Below are 25,172 nucleotides of genomic sequence, written 5' to 3' on the forward strand. Positions count from 1 at the left end.
AGCTAAAATTTGCTTTTCTAAAATTCAGTGTCTTTGTTGCCCCAGTGTAAATTTGTTTCCTGCAACAAACATCAAATGAAATAACATTATGGTCACTATTACCCAGGGGTTCAACCACTTGCACATTTGCTTTATGTTCTGGGTCATTAGAGATCACTAGATCCAATATAGCATGGTTCCTGGTTGGCTCCTCAACAACCTGTGACATAAAGTTGTCATGCAGCAAGTTTATAAACTTGTTCCTATTTACTGTCCTGGCAGTACTATGGCTCCAGTCAATATCAGGATAATTAAAATCCCCCATTATTATCACTTGCCCCAAACTAGCAGCCTTTTCTATTTGCAACAGGAGCTGGGCCTCCTCCTCTTCGCTTACATTAGGGGGTCTATAGCATACCCCTACAATTAATTTGGTAAATTTTTTACTATCTGTGAGAAGCTCAACCTATAAGGATTCAGCTCCCTCTGTTACCCCCATCACTTCCTCTTTAATATTTGCTTTTAATTCCTGCTTAACGAACAGACACACTCCTCCTCCTTTTCTATTGCCCCTGTCCCTCCAAAACAATGTATAACCCCCAATATTAACTGCCCAGTCATGCGACTCGTTCAACCAAGTTTCCGCAACGCCAATCACGTCATATTTCCGCTCCAACGCCAGTACCTCCAGCTCTCCCATTTTACCAGTCAGACTCCTTGCATTGGTAAACATACATTTAATACTGGTACCAGCATGAGAATGACGCATAAACAACTTATGGTCCTCCCTGCTAGTGATGAGCGAATCTGTTCCGTTTCGCTTCGCCGAAAAATTTGCGAACCTTTAAAAAGATCCGCGAAACGGCGAAAAATTCGCGAAACGGTGAAAATGTCATGCGGCTATTATTTTGTCGCGCGGCTATTGTTTCGTCGCCCGCAGCTATTATTTTGTCGCGCGGCTATTGTTTCGTCGCCCGCGGCTATTATTTTGTCGCGCGGCTATTGCTTCGTCGATCGCGGCTATTATTTCGTCGCGCGGCTATTATTTTGACGCCCGCGACAATTCTTTTTTGACGCCGGTGACAATTTTTGGACGTGCGGCGAATTTTTTCATCCGTTTCGCGAAACAATCCGCCAATGGCGAAACGCGGAAATTCACTGCGAATCCGTGCCTGGCGAAACATTTCGCCCATCACTACTCCCTGCCATTATCAGTATCCCGAAGCAAGTCTCCTCCCCCATTTTACCTTACTATGCCCACTACCTCATCTATCCTGTCTACCACAGAATTACCCGCTGCACCCTCCCCCCCCCCCACTCCTAGTTTAAAATCTCCTCCAACCCTCTAGCCATCTTCTCCCCCAAAGCAGCTGCCCAATCATCATTGAGGTGTAGCCCATCCCTGGCAAAGAGCCTGTAGCCGATTGAGAAATCAGCCTAGTTCTCCAGAAACCCAAAGCCCTCCTCCCTGCACCAATCTCTCAGCCATGCATTAATCTCCCTAAGCTCCTGCTGCCTTCTTAACGTTGCTTGTGGCACAGCTAATATCTCTGAGAAAATTACCTTGGAAGTCCTCGCCCTCAACTTCTCGCATAGCTTTTTAAAATCGTTCTTGAGGACTTCCCCCCCTCCTCTAACTTTGCCATTGGTACCTATGTGTACCAAGACCGCCGGGTCTTCCCCAGCCCCTCCCAACAATTTGTCTACTCGTTCCACCACATGCCGAACCCTAGCACCAGGCAAGCAACACACAGTTCGGCGTGTAGGGTCTTTGCGACAAATTACCCTATCCACCTTTCTAATAATTCAAAAGCAAATGCAAGTGTCATGTATTTTGCCCACCATGTAGTTATATATCCATGTAGTTTGTCCATAAGGCAGCATTTTTTCACCAGTAATTTAGCATAGTAGCAGGAACCCCCTAAGTTAGGGAACCCCAACCTTTATTACACGTGAGCCAGAGTAACATGGATAATGCTTTCATAACTCATAGTCAAGTTAAGATAGTCAAGTAGCTCAGCATTCCAGACACATGTACAAGAATGTTAAAGATCTGACTCTCTGGGGAAGTCTATCATCCAGTAAGGAAGGAAATTGGAACTGAATGATCTCAAGGAAAAAGAGCATGTGGATATACATTGTGAATAAAAAGAATACAAAGGGAATTAGTGTAAACCTGTGTGGTACTATACAGTTTTTGTTTTTATGTTTCAAAAAAGGAACTTTTCTCTAAGCTCCTTAAAAACCACCTTCTAGATGCTAGCTTTCCTCTGCAGCAACACACCCCTTTTTGTTTCTGTTTATTTTCTTTTCCTAATTGATTGTAAGCTCCTTGGGGCAGGGACCTCATCCCAACTGTGTATTAAAACCTATAAGCTCCTAAGCATTGATTAGGGGCTATACCTTTGTGTATGTTCACACCTTGTAAAGCACCAAATACAATTGTAGTGCCATATAAATAAATATACAAATGCATACATATTGCTTATGTTTAATTACTGTAAACATGTGGTATTCATGCTGCTCATACTCAGGCCCTGAAGCAGTGTATTAGTAGTGCCGTAGTATTAGGTAATTCAAATAGATGATAACATAACTTATCAAAGCAAATATCACAATATGCCTAATATCGTTCAATAGTACTGGGAATGTCATCAAAGATATTCTGTCAGAAGTAATTCTGCTTGAGTTTTGAATTCTCAGAATATTGAATGAAGAGATCCAGGCAAGCGGAAAGAGTTGAGCAAATGTCAAGGAAAAGTGTTATGAGGTGGGAAAACGTAGACTCTGTAAAAAGCTATGTGACCTTTTTTGAGTTTATGTTTCTTTCCCCTAGGTACATGAAAAACAAACATTCTGGTATGTAAATTAATACAGGATATTACTGCAAGCTCCATTATATGTCCATCAGTACACTCCCTAAAGAACCTTCAATGTGCTTTTTAAAAAATTATTTAACTGAAAAATATGTTTTGTTGGTTCTTAGGTACTGTGTATTGCAAATCTGGTGTGCAATATAAATAACATATTATTATAAAATAATTTAATGATCTTCTATACGGAGGTAAGCAGGAACCTGGATTCTGGGAAGGCAGTAGATGTGATATGCTTAAACTTTGCTAAAGCACCACACAGAAGGTTACTGAAGGTTACTGGTTAAATTAAGGAATATTGGCCTGGAACATAGTATTTGTACTTTGAGAACTAGCTAAAGCATATACTGTAAAAAGTGGAAGTAAATGAAGCATTTGATAGGACTACTGTTGTGTTCTGTCCTTGGCCCTTGCTTTTTAACTTGTTTATTAATTACTTTGAGGTGGGTGAAAGTACTATCTCAATCTTTTCTAATTCTAAATTCTGCAAAAAAAGTTCTACGCAGGATGCTGATACTTTGCAGAACAATTTGACTAAACTGGAAAACTGAGCACTAAACTGGCAAATAAAGTTCAATGTTAATAAGTGCAAGGTTATGCACTTTAGTAGAAATAACATAACTGTGAGTTATACACTAAATGGTAGTGTGTCCTGGGTCTCATTAATTGAAAAAGATCAACAATAAGCTGTGTAATTCTATGCAGTGTCATTCAGTGGCTACTACAGCAAATAGAGCTTTAAAAAGGGCATTAACTTGAGGGATGGAAACATAATTTTGCTTCTTTAGGGCTCTGGCACACGGGGAGAAATGCCATCCCACCGGCGAAAATGTAAATTGCCGGTGAGATGGCATATGCGGCGGCGTGATTTCCCTGAAATCGCGGAAGTTTCCTCTCGAGGCAGTTAAAATGACAGAAATTTTTAAAAGGTACTTGTTTGTTGAAAACCAGCTGTGAGTAAAACACAGTCGATACCTCTTTGAAGTTACACTGGTGTGTGTGTGTCTTTGGTCACTAGAACACATTTTTTTTGCACATTTGTCTTAACTAGTGTATAGACTAATAATTCATTTATAGGTTTCCTAAAACTGTGTTTCCTCATTCTAAGATGTCTGTAAAGTAATTATTACAAACAAAACTTTAACTGCCCATTCCAAAGTCAAGAGGCTGAAGATATTATGATGGATACAAATAGTGATGAGCAAAAATTTTTTCGCCAGGTATAGATTTTCAGCGAATTTCCATTTTTTGCCATTGGCGAATTGTTTTGTGAAACTTCAGAGAAAATCCGCCGCCGAAAAATTAGTCTTGCGTCAAAATAGGCGCGGTCGCATAAAAAACCGCACGGTAGCGGCAAAAACAGGCGCAGGCAACGAGAAAAGACGCCGACGCCAAAAAAATTGTGTGGCAAACACGTTTCGCAGATTTTTTTCTGCTTCGCGAATTTTGCTGTCGTTTCGTGAATTTTTAGGCGAAACGAAACAGGACAGATTCACTCATCACTAATAACAAATTTCAGCCAAACCTGTACTGTGACTTAGATTTTAATACAAAATAGGAGAAAAGCAGGGCACTCTAAAATATTATTTGAAAAATGTATTATTACTTACAGAAAAAAAAAACAACGCATTTTGACCCCCACCAAAAGTGGTGGGTCTTAGTCAGGGCCTTATTTGTATGCCCCTGATGAAGACCCCCCTCTTTTGGTCTTCTTGGGGACCTCTGCAGTGAGCACCCACTCTGTTGATTATTATACTGACGGTGTGCATTGTCAAATACTTAATTTCAGATTTAAATACAGACCGAATATTTTCAGTACAAGAGGGAGACGGAAGACTATATTTGTTCTTGTTTACCACTTGAATAGTGTTAACACATTTGACATGTTTGCTATCAGAACCATCACACTGTTTGATATGATTATTATATTAAACATGTTGCATGATATAATTACAGCTGGGATATACAGCTATATATATATACAGACATCCTTAATGAAATGTTACTTTAATATTGTAGAAAAGAGAAGCAAAATACAAAAACAGTTAAAGAGTGCCATATTTTGCTCTTTGTCCTCTGCTATTCACATGGTGTGCCTTACCACAATTGTTTGCTCTTGCAGAATGGAACTCAGTAAGTTGCACCTTTTTATTTATGCAGCACCAGAAGCATTCCCTAGCATTACTGAAAACTGGCTACAGGATCGGGTACAGAGGGTGGTTGTTAATGGTACATTCTCTACTTGGAATAAGGTTCTCAGTGGGGTCCCTCAGGGTTCTGTACTGGGTCCACTTTTGTCTAATTTGTTCATAAATGACTTGGGGGAGGGTATTATAAGTAATGTATCAGTGTTTGCAGATGACACAAAACTCTGCAGACCAGTCAATTCTATCCAGGATGTGGCATCCTTGCAGCAGGATCTTGACCAACTGGCAATCTGGGTGGCTAAGTGGCAGATGAGATTTAATGTGGATAAATGTAAGGTCATGCACCTGGGATGTAAAAATATGCAAGCCACTTATACCCTTAATGGGACTGCACTAGGCAAATCCATAATGGAGAAGGACCTTGGAGTCCTTGTAGATAATAAACTTGGCTGTAGCAAGCAATGCCAGGCAGCAGCTGCAAGGGCAAACCAGGTTTTGAGCTGTATTAAAAGGGGTATAGATTCACGGGAGGAGGGGGTTATTCTTCCCCTTTACACAGCACTGGTAAGGCCCCATCTAGAATATGCTGTTCAGTTCTGGTCTCCAGTGCTCAAACGGGACATGATTGAGTTAGAGAGGGTCCAGAGAAGGGCAACTAAGCTGGTAAAGGGTATGGAAAGTCTCAGTTATGAAGAAAGACTGGCCAAGTTGGGTCTGTTTACACTGGAGAAGAAGCGCTTAGGAGGTGACATGATAACTATGTATAAATATATAAAGGGATCATATAATAACCTTTCTAATGTTTTATTTACCAGTAGGTCCTTCCAACGGACATGAGGGCACCCACTCCGTTTAGAAGAAGGGAGGTTCCGTTTAAATATTCGGAAAGGATTTTTTACTGTGAGAGCTGTGAAGTTGTGGAATTCCCTCCCCGAATCAGTCGTGCTGGCTGATATATTATATAACTTTAAGAAGGGGCTGGATGGATTCTTAGCAAGTGAGGGAATACAGGGGTATGGGAGATAGCTCTTAGTACAAGTTGATCCAGGGACTGGTCCGATTGCCATCTTGGAGTCAGGAAGGATTTTTTTCCCCTCTGCGGCAAATTAGAGAGGCTTCAGATGGGGTTTTTTTTTGCCTTCCTCTGGATCAATAGAAGTTAGGCAGGTTATATATAGGCATTATGATTGAACGTCTTTTTTCAACCCAACTTACTATGTTACTACTATGTTACATTACCTATTATATAGGAGGCTCTCAGTGCCTCCTTGAATTCCCCTACATTATATTCAAAATACACCAGAAAGGAATAAGAAATCACAAAATAAACTAAGTTGTGATTGGTGTGTTTTGGCAAGCACATGCTTTCATTAGTGGAAAGGGACCTTAAGCTCATAAGGTACATTAAGAAAGAGATCAGTTTAGTAATCTAAACTAGGGTGCAGATACTTAACAAATTAACTACTGGCAAGTTATTAGCTATACTTAATTTTAACTACCACCCAGCTGTTTGAGTATACAGCCACAGGCTGATGCAGTTCTCTTCTAGCTGGAGTGCCAGTCTGGGGAAATAACTCATCTGTTTTACTGGGTGCCTAACATTTTGGCACCCAACAGTGTTTGGCTTTCCAAACACTTCTCTATAATTATTTAAATATTTCAATTCAATAAATCTAAATAACAGACACAGAAAAGCTCTGCTTAGCATCATACACTGTGGATATATTTTGTTTTCCAGTGAAACAGAGAACTTGTACCCTATGTAACACATTCTGTTTGTCTAATTATCTTATCAACTTTATTCGGTTATGTTTCATTTCCTTTTTAGACAACATTGTTTCATATGCTGAGCACTCCTGTTAATAAAAGACATTCTGTTACACTCCAATGCAAGACAGAACAAGCGAGAAAATATGCACACACACACACAGATAGACACAGATTGCAATTACATACGGAATGAAAATTTCCTTTGTTCCTCAGTTATCTACAGTATAATTTCAATAGTCCTCATGTGCATAGTTTAAGAATGCTGCAGAATATTCATGAGCAAAATGGAAATCAATTAAAAAGAACCCTTCTTTTACTGCACAGTAACAAAAGCATTTGTGGTTCTGTTTTTATTGATAGGCTGTTAGATAATGCAAACATTTAAAAGAAGAGAAATTATAACATCCACATTCATTGGGCTGAGTTGGCTTTAAATAATGATTTGTAATTTTTTTCATGGCTACATATGCAATATTTTCATGGGATGTGGAAAGAATTCATTATTGACATAATATAGAATCTGTTCTGAGAACCTTGAAAAATAGATAGTCCATTAAATTATCTGTATGAAGAATTGAGTCAGATATTTTATCCAATACAGCTAAAATATAATGTTTTAAAAAATAAAATAAGGAACACATACATTCAAAACATCAACTTTTATGGTGACCGCAACCTTTTCGAAAACCACAGCAAACAAAAATCTCTCATCTAAAAGCTGTTGAGGTCATGTAGAAGTCAATGGCAGCTGTAATTGTAATAATCTTTAATTTGTTGTTTTAGAGGTTTTTTGGGAATGTTTTCCTTTGTACAGGTAGTGCACGAAAATTCATGGTTTTTATGTTCTTTTCGTATTTGTCCTCATTTTAATTTGCTGGTGCTTTTTCAATATGGATCTTTACTAATGTTTTTTTCTGCTTTAAAATGTGATTTTTTTTTTCATTATGCATTAAAACCACAAAAAATGCAATTAAAAATACAACATTTTGATAAACCTGCCCTTAAATGTCAAAAAAAAAATTCTGACAGTCAGGAAAGTGTTTTACCAAATTGGCATTCATGTTTGAGTTTAGTGGCAGCATCTAGGCAACTTAGGCAACTCTAACATCTTACTCTAAACGTTTAACTCTAACAGCCTAACCCATTTGCAGGGTAAATCCCTGAATTGAAACATAATGCTCCTAAATTGGTAATTTACCAGTTTGGTAGAAATTATTTTCTGAGTTACTATGAAATAGTAAGTAATTGGAAAAATCATTTACAAATCAGGTCTGCTTGGTAACTGTCCCTGTACCAATGCAGGTTAATAAACCCATTTGCCAGGCTTTGCAGTTGTATGCATTCCAGACAGCAATGCATGCTTATATATATTGTTCTGTACTGTAGAACTGTACTCACAGAAGTGACAGCCAATGCTGAATGTAACACAAACTGGTCAGCAAGTGTCCACTCCTGTAGCAACAGGTCCATTAGTAGTGATGAGTGAATCTGTCCTGTTTCGCTTTGCCACAAAATTCAGTAAACACGAAAAAAACACGACAAAATGCACACTAACTTTTGCACCTGTTTCACAAAACAATCCGCCAATAGCGAAATGCGGAAATTCCCTGTGAATCCTTGCCAGGCAAAAAAATCTGCTTATCCTAATTCATTATCAATGGAACGCATAAACCACACAGCTAACACATTTAATATTTTAAGGTTTACCAAACAGAATGTCATAAAAAAAATCAAGGATTAATGTTTGTTTTGACCTCTGTGGCGTTTTATAAGTAAATTCAGCCCTGAAGAGGTTAAATAGATCAGCTCTCAGATGCATGTTATCAATTACTCTACCACTTGGCTTTTCCTAGGCTTTTCAATTTTCTGCTGGGGTGAATAAAGTGGTTTCATCTCCCTGTAGGAGGTTATTATACAAAATCCTATCCTAGAAATTACTGTTTATTTAGCAATTTAGTACATAGTAATTTTGTTCAATTCCCTTAAGTATGTTGGAGCTCTTTCAATAAATTTTCAGGTTATAGATTTCCCATAGGGATCAATACAACCTGAAATTGGCAGATAGATACACGACAGAGACTAAAGCACACCATTGTATTTTTATGCACCATATGTATAAAGCTATATATATATATATATATATATTGTATATATATAAAACACCCATGTGGTTATATTGTATTATGACATGATAACAGTTCAACAAGTTTAATGACTGCTTCTGCTTTCAGAAAGCTGTTTATAACTTTAGACGGCATTGTCCCACTTATCTGTGCAATTCCTGAACAGCCAGACTAAATAATTTATAAATCTTCACCCCCTTTAAAAATTGTTTTCCCAAACTTCTAACCTGGAATTAAGAAGTCATAGTGCAAAATGGGATTTGCTGTCTTTCTGAAAATGTCAATTGCAACAGCATTTTGTAAGAAGGAATTGCAGCAGTAGCAATAGCTGACTGGCATCTATTCTAGCTATTGATGCTCTATCCTTGCTATTGATGTGTGTGTAAAGACATTATAATTGATTATAGGCTTTTAAGTCTTTTCATACATGCTGATTCTTAGAGACTATAACATAGCAAGAGTAAATTGTGTGTCATATAAAGACTCTAGAAAGAATTCACTGTCTCTTCTAACTTACAATGCATCACTTTATACAGGGCAGTACTTTTATGCTACTCAGCAACAAAAAGAAAACCAAGTAAAACATTTTTTTTATTTTCTTACTTAGTAAAAGATGGATGGATAGATAGATAGATAGATAGATAGATAGACAGATAGATAACCCAACAAATGTTTTCAATTTTCTTTTGTCGACAATGGTGTTCCTCACATTTTCACGTTGAGATATATTGCAATGAAAGTCTGATTTGTCAGTACGTCAAATGAAATAAGTAGGGACACGCCAAATCAAGGCTTTGGTTTTAGACAACTACAAACCTTTTTTCCAGGGAAGGGCCATGTCGACCAGGCACCATAGGGAACCCGGTCAACCACCGGGCCTCCTGATGCCAAACCCATGCTTGCGTGTACACGCATGCATAATAACGGCATGGGGGGGTGGGGTGGAGCGCACAGTGTAAGGTACCGGGGGTGCAAGAGACTGCTGAGTGGAGGTAGACAGAAGGGGTACACCCCCCCCCCATTGTTACGCCCTAGGCAGGTACCTCTTCTTCCAGCAAAACTTGGGTTCTGATTCCAGCAAAACTAAGGGTTCTGATTCAGTTTGGGGTTCACCCAAATACTGAGCAAAACACAGTGCTCTGATGCTGTATAATTATCTGCTTAAATTTCTCTCTAAGTATTTTTCCTTCACATTAAAAAAGCTAAAGACACAACTCCCCTAAATTAGCATTTGTTGGGTGGCTAGTGATCATAATAAAGATAGGATTGGGATTGTGGCACTTTTGCTTCAGTTACTTAGACCAGTTCATAAAGAACCAACCAAATGACTTAGGGGAGGGTATTATGAGTAATGTATCAGTGTTTGCAGATGACACAAAACTCTGCAGACCAGTCAATTCTATCCAGGATGTGACATCCCTGCAGCAGGATCTTGACCAACTGGCAATCTGGGCAGCTAAGTGGCAGATGAGATTTAATGTGGATAAATGTAAGGTCATGCACCTGGGATGTAAAAATATGCAAGCCCCGTATACCCTTAATGGGACTGCACTAGGCAAATCCATAATGGAGAAGGACCTTGGAGTCCTTGTAGATAATAAACTTGGCTGTAGCAAGCAATGCCAGGCTGCAGCTGCAAGGGCAAACAAGGTTTTGAGCTGTATTAAAAGGGGTATAGATTCACGGGAGGAGGGGGTTATTCTTCCCCTTTACAGAGCACTGGTAAGGCCCCATCTAGAATATGCTGTTCAGTTTTGGTCTCCAGTGCTCAAACGGGACATTATTGAGTTAGAGAGGGTCCAGAGAAGGGCAACTAAGCTGGTAAAGGGTATGGAAAGTCTCAGTTATGAAGAAAGACTGGCCAAGTTGGGTCTGTTTACACTGGAGAAGAGGCGCTTAAGAGGTGACATGATAACTATGTATAAATATATAAGGGGATCATATAATAACCTCTCTAATGTTTTATTTACCAGTAGGTCCTTCCAACGGACACGAGGGCACCCACTTCGTTTAGAAGAAGGGAGGTTCCATTTAAATATTCGGAAAGGATTTTTTACAGTGAGAGCTGTGAAGTTGTGGAATTCCCTCCCCGAATCAGTCGTACTGGCTGATACATTATATAGCTTTAAGAAGGGGCTGGATGGATTCTTAGCAAGTGAGGGAATACACGGTTATGGGAGATAGCTCTTAGTACAAGTTGATCCAGGGACTGGTCCGATTGCCATCTTGGAGTCAGGAAGGAATTTTTTCCCCTCTGAGGCAAATTAGAGAGGTTTCAGATGGGGTTTTTTGCCTTCCTCTGGATCAACTTGTAGTTAGGCAGGTTAGGTATAGGCATTATGGTTGAACTTGATGGACGTATGTCTTTTTTCAACCCAACTTACTATGTTACTATGTTACTATGTAACACAAGAACTAAACCCATGTACAGGATAAATGAACCACACTCCATTTGACTCAGATAGGCAACTTAAATATATTGTCAACAAAAAGCAACAAAACTGAAATGCACTAACCTATTCCATGCATATAAGCAATTACAGCTTTGTACACTTCTGGGTTATCACTAATAATCTATTCCAGACAGTTGCAGCAACCGGAGATCATGTACAATTTGTATTCAACACAGCTTTCACCTATAGAGCACCACATTTGAGTTTCCACTGTATCAAGTTGGGGTAACTAAGGATCCACCATAATCCCACTTCCAAGTCTGTTGATTAGAACTAGCACAGTGAGTATAGCACTTTTTACTACTAGGGAAAGTTTTAATCCTTATCTAGTAAGAAACCTTTTTAAAACTTACATTACATTTGTATTTGGAGTTCTCAACTGCCTAATATGAAAAAGACATTTAAATTCAGTTAAAACAGTGCTATTTAGCCATAGTTGGTTAAGACCAATTTCAACAGACTTATTGCCATAACAGTAGATAAAAGGGTTCTTTTGATATCTTCTGAAACAGGTAGAAATGTATGCACCATTTCTATTCTATTGAGATTTGTGGTTTAAAGGGTCTCTGCTTAGGGCAGGGGTTAAGTACAGCGCTCCCACTGGAATCTTAACCTAGCAGAAGGCACAGTTTCATACTGTATGGAGTGCTCAGGCATGCAAGTGTTTTCTGTATGGGCTCTTGAGTGGTGCACATTTGTGCAGCTATGCACTCCAGCAATTGCACCCCAACCCATAGTAAATGGGCCGCATTTTGCTTACCTTTGTAATACACTGAGTCAATTATTAAAAATTGATTTTGCTTCAGGAATTATTTATAGAAAAAACACGAAAAGTTGCCAGAAAAAATGATTAATCAAAAGACGTGAGTTTCTATAGAAGTTAATAGGAATTGCCTCAAGAAATTATAATTAGTGATGGGCAAAATGTTTCGCCAGACACAGATTCATGGCGAATTTTTGCATTTCACCATTGGCGGATTGTTTCTCAAAAGGGATGAAAAAATTAGTCGCAGAAAAATTCGGCGCACGTCCAAAAATTGTCGCAAGAATAGTCGCGGGCCTCAAAAGAATAGTCGCACATCCAAATTGTCGCAAGAATAGCCACAAGAATAGTCACAGGCGTCAAAAGAATAGTCGCATGTCCAAATTGTCACAAGAATAGTCACAGGCGTCAAAAAATAGTTGCACGTCCAAATTGTCGCAAAAATAGTCACAGGCGTCAAAAGAATAGTCGCGGGCGACAATTTTTTTTCCACACGACATTTTAGCCGTTTTGCGAGTCTTTTGAAAGATTTGCAAATTTATTGGCGAAGCGAAACGAGGCAGATTCGCTCATCATTAATTATAATTATTTAGTAATTTTCATTTTTTTCTTGAACTTGATTTTTGATAAATTGGGCCCTGTGTTTTTTAGTGGGTGAGTTCTCTAAAAATCTCTAAAAAATATACTACAGGTATAGGACCCGTTATTCAGAATGCTCGGGACCAAGGGTATTCCGGATAAGGGGTTTTTCCGTAATTTGGATCTCCATACCTTAAGCCAACTAAAAAAGTCAATAAAACATGAATAAACCCAATAGCATTGTTTTGCATCCAATAAGGACTAATTAAGTCTTAGTTGGGATCAATTACAAGGTACTGTTTTATTATTACATAGAAAAAGGAAATCAGTTATTTGATTAAAATGGGAGACAGGCTTTCTGTAATTCGGAGCTTTCTGGATAATGGGCCTCCAGATAAGGGATCCCATACCTGTATTGCAATGTTCAAAATATTTGCTTTTGTGCAAACATTTTCTAAAATTTAAATTATGAATACCATGATTTTGTTTCTGTTTGCCTAATAATTTGTTTTATTTGCTATATTCTATTTAATCTACTACAAATTTTTAATATTGCCAAGGTTGTTGAAATTCAAATAAAATAATCACTACATAATAACAGTTTCCTATCTTCACCTTCATCTTCATCTTTATTCATAACATTCCATTTGTACATAAACAACTGTAATATCTATCAAACTTGCCAGAAACTGTTTAGAAATAAGCATTGCCAACAGGACAGTTACATAGTTAAGTTGGGTTGAAAAAAGACCAAAGTCCATCAAGTTCAACAATTCAAAGTAAACCCAACACACACAAACCTATAATGACGTATCTATACACTCACATACATAAACCATATATACCAACATCAAATAAAGTTGAAGCGTGCATGCAATTGCTGTTATTTTGATTGCCCTCAATTGCATCAGATGCATCTTCCCCTGGTGAACTCAACAATGCTAAAATTCAGAGAAAAACGTTGCATTATGGGAAAGGTATAACATAGCAAAATTGCTCTTTGCTCACTGCACTTCTATATAGGATACAAAAAAGCCATAGATGTAAGCAAATTGTTCTAAAAATAAAAAAATATAACAGGTTTATGTCTCATTAACTTAGCCAAATGCTGTAGAGAAAAATGTGCTGAACAGAAGAAAAGAATGACTTTCGCTTAGCAAAAGCTTATGGTCAAAGCCGAATACAGTGTACAACAACATTTAAGCATTATTAACCAACTTCCAGCCAATAGAAGGAATGTCTGTGTTCCTCTTACAAGGCTAACATATGGCCAAGGGTATTTTAAATATGGACAATCTGTTTACTAGGCTGAACTGAACCTGTGGAGCGGTGATTGCAATCATTTGCTAATCTGTCACAATGCAAACTCAGGTTTCTCTCTCTTTAATGAGCTATCACTAACAGGAGCCTGGGGAGTTACAGAGGCATGCCAATGTCAATGTCTCTATAAACAACTGCCATTTATATGCAAAAAAGTTAACTTTTCCAGGGACTACTTTATTCTTCTGAAATTTGTTAATGGAGATAATATACTGCAATAGCGAATGAAAATATGGAAATGATTTGTTACTTTGAGAAACCTTGACATAATAAAAATTGCTTGACCAAAAGCAATAAAAAGATTTACTCTACCACGTACATCCAATGAGTGCCGATACCATTATTCCTATTTAAAGGTGAAGGGGGCCATTTATTAAGCAGATGCTGTACAGACAAAAACAGCTATAGTCTTTTGCCTCCAACAAATAGTTAAAGTAAAATAAAAAGAAATTCTACATGATATTCCTGGTTGCTACAGGTTAATGTACTGGTGCTAAATTACAGTTATATTCATGAAGGTCAGCCACTTAAAGAAATGTTACACTTAAAGGCAAAGCTAAATTATGGCAAGGCTACATTATTACATACAATCAAGATTGTATCACTCAAATATTACATAGTAGTTTATCCATACATTAATTTCTCTAAAATACTAGCTAGTTACAGTAGTTGCTTTTATAATTAAAGTGTCCCAATGAAAAACACCCTACTATTTTTTGAGTAGCACTTATTACACATACTGTCTGTTTACACCATCCACACCCACTGCGCTTTCTCGTCTTAAACCTTTCTATCTCGCTGCTCCTTACCTCTGGAACTCTATCCCTGAATCCCTCCGTAGGGAACACTCACCCACTTTCTTTAAGAAAAAGCTCAGCTGTTACCTTCTAGAGCACAAGAACATTATTTCGCCTAGTCCTGCGCTTAAGGGCAAATGCCCATACCTGGTGCACTCTTACCTTCTAATTTGTGCCTGTATGTTACCCAACCACTTAGATTATAAGCTCTACAGGGCAGGGACCTCCTTCCTACTGTGTCTCATACCACATGGCACTTATATATATATATTTATTGTATTTATTTATTTATTATATCACTTGTCCTCCCTGTGTGTAATTTTGTATTATGTAAGATTGTACAGCGCTGCGTACCCTTGTGGCGCTTTATAAATAAAGTTATACATACATACATACATATAGTATATCAACATAGTGACTTGATAGAGATCAGTATAATTTATTTATGTTAATAAATGCTAGATATTTGCTCTTTTGTACACCAGCTGGTATGTTATATCAGGTTTTCAGAAGATATATTTTGATTAATGATGCTTACGTCGTGGACTTATTTAGCAAAGTCTCTTGGCTTCAGAACCATAAATTACATTAGTCAAACTGCAGCCTTTACTATAGATTTATCTGTACTGAGCTGTTGGGGTTTTTTTTTTTTTGGGAGCCCTCTTGAGTCTTGGGTTTAATGAGGGGAAAAACTAGCAAAGTTCCATTTCATGTCGGAATTTGTCATTAGGTTAGAGAGCTTTCAGTAATAAGAAATTTATCACGAAAAAATTGCCGCCTCGAAATCTTGTTCTTAATGAGACACCTGCCCTGGCCACTTCCATAAGAACTGGGGCATGCCAGCAGATCACAGGAGGCATAACGCTGCACTGAGAGCACTAATTACTTGGGTGAGTTCCTGTAGGCAGAGAATAGAAGAAGAAGAATAAAAGAGAGTATGAACAAAATAATCAGAAGGAGGAAAAGAGAAGGAATAGATAAAATTAAATGAAGAAAAGAAAACCTTTGTTGTTGGACTTGTAGGTCATCAGCAGCTGTATGACAGCAGGTTCAACAAGGGACCCCTATGATGTCTGGGGACATCCACTGGCATCCGATTTACTATATATCATTTTTCACAGCTTGCAGTGGTTTTAGTCAGAGGAAGTTCCCCATGCACAGATCACCTGCATTTTACTTATAAATGTCAAATCTATGCTTATTGCCTGGAATACTGCAATTATCCTTGCCAAATAATGGGTTTATTAAAATGAAAATGCAATGGAACTGCAGCAATGTGGCAGTAATATAGAAAAAAATATATATTTTTGAACACCCTTGTACCACAAAAGGCACAAATAATGGACACATCTTGATTTAAGATCACAGCCTCAAAACAGATGTAAGATTGAAGCAATTTGCACCCATAATTGCAACTTGCAGCTGTGCCAATTCTCCTTCTAGTCTGATGAATTATGTACAAGTACCCCTCCTGACACAAGGGAACCCAATAATTCCAGGCTGACTTGAGCCATGCAAACTGTATTCAAATGCCATTGAAACGCTGTCCTGAAAGTGACATATTCTTACATAAATTTTGTTGCAACCTGCAATTTATTTAATAGACAATAATTTACATTCATATTAGTATACATCAGCAATTGTCACAACTAAGCATCTCCCTCAATTATGCAAGGAGTTGGGGAGAATTGCTGCATTGTGTGTAAAAACATGCCAATTTGTGTTTGAAATCTCCAAATGCACTGTGGGCAACTGTAGTAAATAAGGGTGCTATGATTACCAATTATATATATATATATATACCAGGGGTGGGCAAACTACGGCCCGCGGGCCACATCCGGCCCCCTTGGCCTTTTTAATCCGGCCCGCCGACGACGCCAAGTCTCATCACGCGAGACTTGGTGTCATTGGCGCGCCGGAATTAAAGAGACGAAGGGGGCGTATCGCTGGCCTGGCCCTGCCCGCCCTGGCCCGGTCCGGCCCGGGGGTAAGTAAATGTGGCCCATGAGCCAAAAAAGTTTGCCCACCCCTGATATATACAGTATATATATATATATATACAGTATATAGGGGAAGAAATGTTGTGCATCTGCACAAACAGCCAGATTCAGTTTCATGAGAAAAACTAATAATTCATTCAATACAATATAATCAAGTGTTCACATAATAAACCATTGGGTATGATTTTCTCATCAGTCTGAATCTGGCACAAAATATCTGAAGTTTGAAGCCAATAAAATAAAGCGTACAACATAAAGAACCACATGACACATGGTAAACATTGAATGCTCAACTCTTATATACATAAATAGCTGTATTGCTTTGCTCTTGCTTTCCAAGTATAATATTTACTGACTACTTGCTGACTTGGATGAGTGGATCATAGGTCATAGTGAAACAGGGAGAGAAGACCTGGCCAGTATTGCAAGACCAGTATTGCAATCTAACTGTGCTGGGGCCGAATAAAAAAAAGTAGAGGTTACTGAGGTAAGTGGAAGAGAATACTACACTATACAGCACCATGGGAGGCACAGTAGATATATTAAGTGAGTGGATTTAGATAGCTTTAAGGAAGCATGATGTATAAGGTTAAAAAGCAATAAGGAGTAAGTTTACTGCACAGCCAGAAAAGCCAATTCAGCATGGATCAGGCAGGAGAGACGAAAGACAAGTAACTGAAATGACTGTTCTGGTACAGCACAGTCAGTTTATCAGTATACACATGGTCACCCTGATGTTTATACAAAAAAAAGGCAAAAACATGGAACAAAAGCACAAATAAATACTAATACAAGTTAATACAAACAAAAGCAGTCACACACATAGCCAAACCATGCAGGAAAAATAATATGGACAAAGATGGATAAACTGATACATTGATAGATGGATAAATACAGATACACACATATCCAAATACAAGAAAATTATTACTGGCACACATAATAAGGCAGAAAAAGAATTCTTATTTTATGAACATGTAAATATTTGTGTGCGTACATGTCTACAGAATTATGGAACAACAAACAACCTATTAAAATATACATTCCTACAACCATTGTCCCAATGCAGACTTACATTCAAGGAAATGAAGGCACAGAAAACAGTTTAGCAAATGTATTTTTTAATTGTGCAGCATATATCATAATATGCTGAGGGTATTCCATATCTGGCTGATCAGAAGTATTATATCAGTACATACTCTGGACAAACAGAGCCTAGGCTAGGCTACAACAATGGGTGAATGCAGAATGGAGGAGGAGGGTGTAAGAATTGGAGCATCACCATAATGCTTACTATCTTGTAGTTTTATATTTACTAAATCTCTGCATTTCCACACATTAGAGTTGGTCTGAATAATAGAAATTTACACACACACACACACATGCTTGGTACTTATGTATTATAATAACCACTGCAAGGGTTAAAAGCTTTAAGATATTCATTTCATTTAGCCTTGTTTAATTTCTGTTTTGATCATCACTGTGTACTCATATGAACAACAGTGTTATAGACAGGTTATGATTTTTTACATATTTTTTATATGCTAGCTACTTATCTTATCATTATATTTAGCACAACCATTTTTCCCTGGATAAAAATGAGCAGTAACCATAAGCATTCAGTTCTGTGTTTGCAAATAATGGTGTGATTCCCGAGAAGTGAAGAGTTGTCTTTTAACAATTAATCTAAATACAAAAGTGTGCATTTCATTAAAGTGGCTGTCAAATGAGTTTAAATAAAGCTTGTGACATATTTATGCAGAAGTAATTGAAAATAAATCTCAGAGTACAACAAGTCTTACAAAATGTGTTATATGAAAACATAAAAATTCCATATGAACATATGGTACAAAAAGACTGCAATATATTATATTCCACTGCAATAATTAAATGGTATCAAGGGATTATTAACTTACTGAAGTATACAGATAAACTACTGAACCTAAAAAGGAAAATGTACCACAAAAACATGACTTGATTTTTATTATACTCTCAACAGTGTAGGAAGTGTTAATTTTTGTCAGTTTGATAAGTGTGTGCATTAAGTTTAAATATATGATGTAGGGTTTATCAAAGACATGGTAAAGCAATTTGTTTTGGCAAAATCTATTTTACAAGAGGTTACATTATCTTTCAAATGTTGTTCCTCAATAGCTGTAGTCAAGCATTGCTATTTGAGTACCATCTACTGGATGTTGATATTTTCCACAGCCAACATCTGGTCAGGGTCTCCTTTAATCCATGACAAGGCTTGTGAAAATATTGCTTTATCAGCCATTCAGCAACAGTCCCAAAGCCAGGGTTGTACTGGCAGATACATTTGATGGTTTTAAAAAAGCACTCACCCTAAGTCAAACAATGTGTAGGGTCCACTGCATCTGCATATTGTAGGCAGGAGGACAGAAGCAGATCCGATCTCATCCTCGGCTCAATGTAGTTGCAATGACAGGCACAGCTTTGGCCTAAGTGCAGCTACACGGAGCTGTGGATGAGAGCGGATCTTTTTTTTTCAACCTGCGTACAAAATACAGATGAAGAGATGTGGACCCTATGCAATGAGCAACTGTTCCCTAAATGTTACTTTAACTGATTTTTAGGCTGCGATTCTATAAGTATCTAGGAGAACAAATAGGCAGCAAGTATCATTGTATAGCATCCTATTTGCTCTATATCTATCCAAGTAAACTTATCTCTACACATCTGCATTTTAGCAGATATTTATTCAACTTAGATCCAAATGACTTTTAGTAAAATGGCATTACCAAAGCTACTTTTTTTAACTTTGGCACAAGCTCCTAAAAGATTATTTATTAATGTATTTATTATTGCAACGTATCACAGAAGATCAGAATCTCAGCTCACAATGCACATCTGCATGTGGCTTAATGTTTTAAAAGAAAACCTGCAAGTAATGGTAATACACTGTATGAGAGAGCATTATTGTGTCTGTCAGTTGATGTTAAGGTGTGTGAGCTAATGTTTATCTATGTCAGTTTGCTCATTATCTGCTATGTTTTGTATGAACAGCTCTGTGTTTACAACAGTACATGACTTGTTTAGTAAATTTACTAATATATTTCAAATTATGGCATGTGCCTTCCTGTCCATATGCACACAAATCATGCCATGCTTGGATCATGCCAATGCAAGGCCGAAGGAAACAGCATGTCAGAAAGGCAATCAAAAGGCCCATATAAAATATGCTTTTCATACTTCCAAAGTACAGTATGCAATATGACAATGTGCACAGGACAATGTGCTTCAAGTTTACCCATGTCTGTACTATTCTTTTATGGTAGTGTATGTAAAAAAGGGGATATAGCTGCCTTCGTTATTTTTTTCTTCCATTTTAATCCAATATTCTCAATTTTATTTGGCCAAATAGCTGAAATGGCCAAAAAGCTGAAAAGAATTGTGGAAAACTGAGTGGCAGTGGCAAACTCACAATAACTACATACATGCAGTTTGGGGGGGAGACACTATAAATATCTGATAAATAAAACATCAGAATTGCATTAATTTTACTATTAATAAAACTGGTTGGAGTGGATTGGTACAATCACTTTTCATTTAGTCTCTGCATTTGCTAAAAACTTGCTCTGGGCCCTTCAGGTCTTCAACATTTGAATAAATTAATATATTTGTGTTTATGCACATTTCTGATTTTTGTATTGACAAATAATTCTTTAATTAAGATGAGACAAAGTACCCGATTCAAAGCAAAAATGATAGATTATATGTTAATAATTTAGACAATGAGATGACAGGCATCAATTTGTGATGTGTTCAATCTGATATCTAATGCATTTCAAGGTGAATAAGACACTCTAAACAATCCTATTTTCTTTTCTTTCTATTGTTTAACTCTGTTCTGAAGCTGATAATGTTTCAGTCATATAAAACAAATGCATAAAATCTCTTTCAAAATATATAATACCATACACTATAGAGAGTATTGAAGATGCTAGCAATAAATGCTAGCAAGATTTAGTATACTCTCAGATCCTCCATTTATAGATAATTCAAAATGCCATACTGATTAGCTCAAAGTCCTTTTGCTCACATAGATCAGCAAATACTGCTGCCTTAAGCAACAAATACACTTTACACAATATATGTAAATGAAACCATGGGATTGTGTTGTGCATGATATGGCATGATATGGCAGAAATGCACCAAATTTACATTATTACATGAAACTGTCATTTTTCAACAAAACTGCAAGCGTGAGAATGCAGACCTGGACTGTTGCATTATATTTCAATCTGCAACATTCAAGCGTGCTGCTAATACTGTTTTATGAACCTTACGGCTGTATCAGGCAGTGGGCAATTTTTTGGCAAAAGGAAATATAATTCTAAATTGCTTAAACTAAATCCAAAGGAAGGCAAACATTTTTATTTTCTCATAGTACAAAAAAGAACATGGTGTGTCCTGGCTGAAAAGATGTAAAGAAATCAGCATTGTGCTTAAAAATAACTAAGTACTGTATATTCCTTTTAATCAGACATTGTTTTGAAACTTTAGTTTAAAGAATACAAAGACTGCCAGCCTGCCGCCAGCTAATGGGCCACAGGCTGGCCACTTTTCATACAGAAGTATTTGCTACTCCAGTTTTCCTATTCAGCACAAATTTCTGTTCCTTTTTTTAATATAAAACTGACACCTATTATTTTTGGCACAAGTTTGCAGCTGTCCCCACATCTGCTATATATATATACAAGCCACAAGTGACTAGAAGAAAAATGTGGCAGATTCCCTTGAAAGACGGGTATAAAATAAATATCTGAGCTATACTGTATGTCAAATTCTTATTCCTTAATGTGTAGACTGACAGCTTCACGGGGCAGTGCCATCGTTATAGAACTTTAAGAACAAGCAAGTCAATGTAGAACTTCCACTGCTGAAGGTGCTTTCCTTGTACATCCCCTAGTATGATCATGTAAATGAATACAAGTCAGATGTTCCTTATGATATTCACAAGGCTAGGCCAAAGACTGCACTGTCTAAATAAGTCACTGTACCTGCTTCAAGAACTAAATTCTTTGTCTTTTAATTGTATTTGTCCCTGTGAAATTCATAACATTTGCCATTTTTTTTAAATAATTCCTGGAGGATTCATCGCAATGTCTAATTTTTATCTGCAGACCACATATATCATATTAAGTAACTGCCTACACAATAGTTACATTTCATAATTTTCCATCTCTCTGACTGACAACAAGAGAGTTTTTTTGTGCTTAAGATTTTTTTTTTTTAAATGCAACTTGCAATCTCAGAATAGTTTCAGTTATATCAATGTTAAATGTAGCCTGAAAGCAGTTTTCTTTACTCTTTTTACGTTGAATGTATTTCTGCATCAGAAAACAAATGACATACCTCTGAAAATGTGTTCTATTTAATCAATGGATTAAAACAAAATTAAGATAACTACCTGCTTACATTGTAAGAACCCATTCTCTGTCTCCCTGAACTCTAAATTGTAGCCCTATTTATATGTCACCCCTTTATACCATTGCCATTATATTTAGATCTGCTATATCTGCTATGAATGACTTACTGAAGGTTTCTATTTTGGAGTTTATGTTTCAAAACCAAGAACTATGAAAAGATTTGTGCAAAAAACAGGATAATTCCCTTTACCTTGTAGTTTTCTGGATTACACTGAAAATGCTGAAATGTAGCTATAAAAAAACTTCCCATCATTAGACAACAACACCTTAACATTGCTGTGTTTAAATCTCCATGCCATTGGGGATATACAACAAACTTCATTTCTGTCCACAAAATATGAAATCGATATAGTTGGCAAAGGAACAACTTTAGGGAAGCTGAGTTTCAGGGTGCTTTGGAGCGGCATCCATGCTAAAATGACATAGAATAAGGTAACTAAACTGCCTACCTATGTTAATAGAAGTGATAATGACATAGAACCCTACAAATGACTGAGAAATCATTTATTTAGTATAAACATTATTCACAACAAATATGTGGATTTACATTGCTCAACAATTCAAGAAAAGCTTGCACTTCAGCCAAACAGTATATAAGGCTGCATTGTATACAGCTAGAAAATAACATTCCCTAAACAAGCCTGCACAAAGAAAAAGATATGCACAGAGCTGGATCTGGATGTATAAACAGCAATCCTACCCACAATAGCTGGCCTGTGCTCATGGAAAAGCAAGCAATCCTGCTGTACTGGAGAAAGTTTGTCTCATTACAGCCAATCATCACAGTTACTTTGGCTGAAGCTCCCTCAGTTAGTATGAAGAATGTGAGGCTTAAAAATACACATTTTCTATTTATTTGCCAGTAGTTATTGAAGCTGACAGATAAATCAGAGAAAAATTGTGTATAACCCAATAATGCCTCAGTCAGAGAGCAGCTACCATAAATATGTTAAAAAAAAACATACTGCCTTTGTTTGACATTTCTGTTAACCCTGTGCATGGCTGCTGCAGGCTTGGTCGAACTCAGTTGTCTGAGTAGTCAGTTGTATACTGGGCGCTGTCTGACATAGGTAAATACAATATGCTCTTTTGTATGTGTGTTTACACAGGAACTGGTACCAACCTGCAAAGTTCAACCCCTGCTTGTGACACAGACTAAGCCATGTGCAGCAAAATAAACTGCAGCTCAAATGTTTATACAAATGCCTATATGTCCATGCCTTTATAATGAAGGCCTAAAAAATTGCAGCGTGCATGGTCACAGGTGGCATATTCTACATATACGAAAGGTATTCTACTATAATGCAGCAATACCCTGTAACATTATTTTTATTGATCTGCTTTGTTTTTTGTAAGACTTAATGCTACAGTATATATCACTAGACTTTAAAACACTGTGGCATTAAGGGAGAAAATATATTCTTTGTAATAAAATAAATTTGAAAAAAATCTGCATTATCAAGGCACAACATTCATTTTTTTTTTTTACATTGGATAAGCACTTTTTCCAGTCTTAGCTCATGTAAATGCAAACTGCATTTTAATATAAGGCAGCAGAGTGCCAAAGGCACAGTACATTACTGTACTCTGTACAGAGAATTTTGCATACAATACGCAGGACATCAAAGTACCTGAACTGCATACTATACACTGTGAAATACAAAGTAGCCTTGTAGCCTTAGAAAAATATATTAATAGTAATTACTTTTGTTTTGCTGGTTATTATAGAAACACATATCCCTGTCTTTTTAATTTGCTCAGTTAACAAAACCCTGGGAAATACTGCAGAGGTTAAAAGTAAAAAAAAAAGACACAAACCCCAAATGAATGCTTCATAAAATAATCATATTTCTTCCATCCACCGATAAATCCTATACACGTTGGAATGATTACAGGAAATAAATTGCTCTTCAAATGATTGCAAAAAAAGTGATGGCAACACTGAAAGGTTTCCATAGAATTTAAATTTACATTCTGTTGCTGCTCGGTTGTTCCTTCTCTGAAACCTGAACATGTTCAAAATCACACCTGTATTCATAATATCATCATTGATAATATACAACATGTAAAGTAAAGGTTTATTATCACCAACCTATAAGAGAATAATATGATACATTTAACATACCTGTGTTGTTTCTTTAAAATCACTATCCATCAAAGAATTTCCTTACAGTCCCATATTTTCTGGAAAGCACATCTTGTCTTCAGATCTATCTCCAGGAAATTTAACTAATTTACCTAACCCAAGGTTGCATTATCCCTAATCCATAAACTGTCCGAAATGTGAATAATAAAATAAAGCAGGTGACCAAAAATGGGATCTCCACTGAAACTCCTGCTTCTGAATCGTTGCTCTGGCTTTTCTGTAAATCAGAGTTTCCCCCTAATCCAAAGTGGTCTTGAGGTGATGTCCCTAGGTAAAGCACAGGTACTTGGTTAGACCTTACATGTGTGCTGTGTGTGAGCACAGAAGTCCCAGAGATGCTAATTCAGAAAATGTTGTCTGGTCCGCTTTCACTATTTGAAAGAGATGCAGTCTGTGGTACCACAGAGAAATGCATTAGGCTAGCTTTGACTTCATTGGCAGCCTTAGCTTAAGCAGAATCCTAAGGGACTGGAAAGAAGCTAGCTGCTATAGCTTTGCTGTGAAAGAGGCACAATGACCCCTACTGTTATGTTTTGGTATAGTAGGGGCATGCAAAGCTTTGCATAGAAAAGCTTATATTTAGGGATTCAGAAATAAGCAGCAGAGATGCTGCATTTTAACTGAATCCAATAAAATGTTACCACCCTCCAAAGCAAGGGAAAAAAGATGATGTGGTAGGTGTAGGTGTATTTTCACCAAGTTGTATTTGACAAGCTTTGCAAGTGTTTACAATACATTAACCAGCATAATCTGAATGAGTTTCCCAAGA

General features: G+C 37.2%; 1 protein-coding gene across 3 annotated transcripts in view; it reads right to left on the reverse strand.

Annotated features, from left to right (window-relative positions):
• Positions 1-24,812, reverse strand: part of tafa3 (TAFA chemokine like family member 3) — a 190,724-nt gene extending 165,912 nt beyond the window's left edge. For all 3 annotated transcript variants that reach the window (XM_031896814.1, XM_031896813.1, XM_031896812.1), the window contains exon 1: positions 24,383-24,812. The gene's annotated coding sequence lies outside the window, so the exon portion shown is untranslated. The remainder of the gene's footprint in view (positions 1-24,382) is intronic.
• Positions 24,813-25,172: the final 360 nt, after the last annotated feature.

Source organism: Xenopus tropicalis, chromosome 2 (genome assembly GCF_000004195.4).
Source record: "Xenopus tropicalis strain Nigerian chromosome 2, UCB_Xtro_10.0, whole genome shotgun sequence".
Taxonomy (NCBI): domain Eukaryota; kingdom Metazoa; phylum Chordata; class Amphibia; order Anura; family Pipidae; genus Xenopus; species Xenopus tropicalis.